Source organism: Lygodium microphyllum, chromosome 2, assembly GCF_053477565.2.
Source record: "Lygodium microphyllum isolate KBCC chromosome 2, Lygodium_microphyllum_v1.1.10, whole genome shotgun sequence".
NCBI classification, from domain to species: Eukaryota; Viridiplantae; Streptophyta; class Polypodiopsida; order Schizaeales; family Lygodiaceae; genus Lygodium; species Lygodium microphyllum.
This window is the reverse complement of record NC_141136.1, coordinates 89,601,022-89,606,153: the sequence shown is the minus strand read 5'-3', so window position 1 is coordinate 89,606,153 and position 5,132 is coordinate 89,601,022.

Sequence of the window (5,132 nt, the reverse complement as noted above, 5' to 3'; positions counted from 1 at the left end):
GTATTCTGTAATGGCGTCTGATTCTCTTTCACAGATTGTAACTGAAAAGCTTGACAAGAACAACTTCCAAGCATGGAAGTTTAGAATAACAAATTTCCTTATGGGAAAAGGATATTGGGAATTTGTTGCAGGAAATGAAGAAGAACCAGTTCTTCCTGATGTTCCCAATCAACAGCAAATGCAAGCATTTAAAGCATGGCATGAGAGAGCAAGGAAAGTTATGTATTGGCTGTCTATCAGTATTTCAGACTATGATTGTGCATATTCAGGATACAAGTACGCCAAAGGAGGCATGGGATACCTTGTCAAAAATGTATAGCACAAATACGCAAGCCAGGAAAATGCAGCTCAAGCAAGAGTTGCATAATGTGCAAAGAGAAAATATGAGCATCAATGACTACCACATGAAGGTGAAGAAGATTGCAGATGCACTTACTTCCATTGGGTCGCCAGTGGAAGATGATGATTTAGTTTCTGTGACCTTGAATGGTCTAGGAAAGGATTATGCACAGTTTCGGACATCCATTTCAGTTCGTGAAAGATTTCCTGATTTTGAGGAGTTGATTGCTCTTCTAATTTCCGAGGAGCAGAGAAATGGTGGTGCATCTTCTTCAGGGGGAACTTCAAAAGAAGCTGTCTTCTACTCAAAGGCTGGAAGAGGTAGAGATAGAGGTAGAGGAGGCCGATTTGGAGGCCGTGGTAGAAATCAGAATATGCAGCAAACTCAAGAAAACCAGTCCTATGGAGGAGGACGTGGTAATTCTAGAGGCAGGGGGAGCCAAAGAGGTCGTGGTGGATGGCAAAGAGGTCAAAATGCAAACAGTAATGTTGAATGCTACTACTGTGGTAAAATGGGTCATATGGCTAAAGACTGCTATAAAAAGCAGAATGACATCATGAATGGAAAACTGCAACAAGGGAATTATGCATCTTCTAGTAGACAGGGTGATGACAGAAATGACCATTTGTTCATGGTGCAGCACATGAACAATTCTATGACAAGTGCAGAAGAAAGCAATGATGTATGGTATGTTGACTCAGGTGCATCAAACCACATGACAGGTCATGCAGAATGGATGGAGGATGCAAGAAAAATGGAAAAACCAGGATTTGTGGAGACTGGTGATGATACTGCACATCCTATTGTGCAGATTGGAAAAATTCCTTTGTCTATGCAGGATGGGAAAAAGAAATACATGTCCGATGTATTTCATGTCCCGAATATCACCAAGAATCTGGTTTCTGTTGGTCAAATGGTTGAGCAGGGCTTGCAGGTCAGATTTAATCCTCATGGATGCTTTGTTGAGGATATGAAAAATAACGGTCGCTTGATAGCAAAAGGAAAGAAGAAGGGCAGAATGTTTACGTTGGATGCAGACATGTTTGAATTGAGTGCAGCAATGTTTGCACATGGGACCGGCGTAGTTGCAGATATTGATATCTGGCATAAACGCATTGGTCATGTTAATGTACAACGACTTAAATCAATGCAAGCCCAAAATATTGTTGCAGGATTGCCTAAATTCAAGGTTGCAGAAATGCATAAGGTATGTGAAGCCTGTCAGTTTGGAAAACAGGCAAGGAAACCATTTCCTAGACATGTTCAAGAGAGTAAGAAGCCATTGAAATTAATCCACTCTGATGTGTGGACTACTAAAGCTGCATCTCTTGGAGGCTGTCATTATTTTGTCACTTTTATTGATGACTATAGCAAAAAAGTTTGGGTGTATTTTATGAAAAAGAAAAGTGAAGTTTTTGGGCATTTCAAAACTCTTAAAGCTATGGTTGAAAAAGAAACAGGTTTGCAAATAAAATTCCTAAGGTCAGATGGAGGGGGAGAGTACCTCTCAAATGAGTTTGCAAGGTTCCTGCAGGAGCATGGCATAAAGCAGTAATATTCATGCAGTCATACCCCACAACAAAATGAAATTGCAGAAAGGAAAAATATGCATATTGGAGAGGTATCTCGTGCCATGCTCAATGAAAAAGACTTGCCAGATTTTTACTGGGCTGAAGCAGTTGCTACAGCAGTCTACATAATGAACAGGACTCCCACTGCAGCAATACATGGGATGACTCCAGAGGAGAGGTATACTGGTAAGAAACCAGATATTTCTCATTTGAAAATTTTTTGTTGCATTACCTATGTACATGTGCCAGATGAGTTGAGATCCAAGTTGGATCCAAAAGCTGAGAAGTGCATCTTTATTAGTTACTCTCTGCAGCAAAAAGGGTATAGATGCTATAACCCTTCTACTCGTAAGTTTACAGTGAGCAGAGATGTTTTTGATGAGATGAGTAGCTGGTATAAACCAGTAAATGTGATTGATAATGTAGATGCACAAAATGGTGATGTTGCACAGAATTCTCAGCAGCAGTCACAAGATATTAGTGGACCTGGAGCGTCCTCTAGCAGTGGTTCACATTCTTCGCCATGGACAGGCAGATTGAGATCAGGAGAATCTTCTGAAGGCAGTGCAAATAGTGGTATGCAGGTATCACGAAAAGGAAAAGAGAAGGTAGATCAGCCCATGTTTGATGTGAATGCAGGTCACTCTTATATGGATGGTGAATCCAATGGCTCAGAACAGAGCATTGATGATGAGTTGGGTATTCCTTCTATTGTTACACCTGGAGTAAGGAAGACCAGGGATGTTTTGAGAGCACCTGAGAGTGAACCTACTTTGCGCAGGTCTACGAGAGCTAGGTATCCTGTGGATAGGCTAAAATATGATGGATTTACAGCCATTCACTATGCATATATGGTCAAAGTGATACAGGAACCAGAACCCACTTCTTTTTAGCAAGCCATGGGAAAAGAAAAATGGGAGAAAGCCATGGATGAAGAAATGGATGCCTTGGAAGCAAATGCTACATGGGAGTTGGTACCTTTGCCTAAAGGTAAGAATGCAATTGGCTGTAAGTGGGTTTATAAGGTGAAGCACAATGCAGATGGTTCTGTGAACAGATACAAGGCAAGATTAGTAGTCAAGGGGTATGCACAAACATATGGCATTGATTATGAAGAAACATTCAGTCCGGTTGCAAGGATGGCAACCGTAAGAGCAGTCATTGCTATGGCTGCATTAAAGGGATGGTCTTTACATCAGATGGATGTAAAGAATGCCTTCTTGCATGGTGATTTGCAAGAAGAGGCATATATGGAGCAGCCACCAGGTTATGTGCATGTTGTTCATCCTGAGTTTGTTTGCAGGTTGAAGAAAGCATTGTATAGCTTGAAGCAAGCACCTAGAGCATGGTCTGACAAGATAGGACAGTATCTTGTCACTATTGGCTTTCAGATTTCCAAGGCAGATTTCTCACTTTATGTGAGAAAAATAGAGAAAGGTATTATGCTACTTGTCATTTATGTTGATGATTTGATTATGACAGGTGACAGTGATGAAGATATCCTTCATGTGAAAATGCTATTGAAGCAAAAGTTTGAGATGAAGGATTTGGGAGAGCTGCGTTATTTCTTGGGCATTGAGGTGATTAGATCACCAAGTGGGATACAGCTCTTGCAGAGGCAGTATGGATTGGACATGCTGTCCAAATATGGGATGACAGGCTGTAAGCCTATTTCAGTTCCTTTGGAGCAGAATGTGAAGCTGAGCACAGATGCAGGTGAGCTTCTGGAAGACCCTACTATGTACAGACGCATAGTAGAAAGTTTGATTTATATGACTATTACCAGGCCAGATTTGAGCTATGTTGTTGGATTGGTAAGTCAATTTATGCAGGCTCCAAGGAAACCGCATTTGGATGCAGCTAGACGCATACTCAGGTATGTGAAGTCCACATTGCAGTATGGACTATTTTATGAGACTGGGGTTCAGATACAGCTGCATGGATACACTGATGCTGATTGGGCTGGTAGTATTTCTGATAGACGATCTACTAGTGGATATGTGTTCTCTTTTGGGAGTGCTGCAGTCACTTGGAGCAGCAAGAAACAGCCTACAGTTGCCTTGTCGAGCACAGAGGCCGAGTACAGGGGTGCAGCAATGGATGCATGTGAGGTAGCTTGGTTGCATAAGCTACTTTATCATATGCATCAACCTACAGATGGGCCAGTTGTCATTTATTGTGACAACATGAGCAGTATACACTTGGCAAATAACCTAGTCTATCATGCTAGAACAAAGCACATTGAGGTGTATTATCACTATGTGCGGGAGAGGGTTTTACTAGGTCTTATTGATCTAGTTTATGTCAGCACAGAGGATCAGGTAGCTGACATATTTACGAAGGCATTGGGCGCAGAGAAGCTGTGCAAGTTCAGAGACCTGCTTGGTGTGCAGGAATTGGGATTGAGCTCGAGGAGGAGTGTTGAGATATCGAGCTCCACTCGTGATATGCTGGGGTGATCGTTGTGCATTTATGTCACCGACGTGTCAGTTGCAGATGCGGTTGGTACACCGCCCATGAATAATAGCTAGATGACAGCTATCCTTATCTACTCTAGTTCGTGGCTCAGTTAGTATGCCACCTTAGTTAGTTGAGTTTGGTTTGAGACCCATATATAGGGTTCTTCTATTTCTTTGTATGTGAGTTCTTTTGGCTTACACAACTAAGAAGAGAAAAAACTGTTTTCAGCCTCCACCTCTGTGTGTATTCCCCCATTGTGCAAGCAAGAAAGCTACAAGTGAGACTCCTTCCTTCTCTCCCACAATCTCGACAGAATCAAGATACGAAGTGGAGGTGAAGTCAATGGATGTGCCTCGTAAGGTTTTGCGACATTTTTCGATTGTTTCACGTATAAAACTTATGTTCAAGTGTAAGTCTATTGAAAAGCTCATGTCATGGCATGCTAGTCATCGTTCAAGTGATGAAAAATGGAGGATCCCTGCAGACACACCGGCATGGCAACATATAGATAATTTGTGGCCCGTTTTCAAAGAAAAGCCAAGAAATTTGAGATTTGATTTAGGTATGGATGGAATCAATCCATTTGGCATCAAAAGCACATCATACAGTATATGGCCAGTGGTATTCGTAAACTATAATATTCCTCCATCCATGGCAATTAAAAAGGGACATGTAATGTTGCCCCTTCTGATTCCTAGAAAGCACAAGGTAAAAAACATGGACATTTACTTAGAGCCTTTGATTGAAGAGTTAGAAATGTT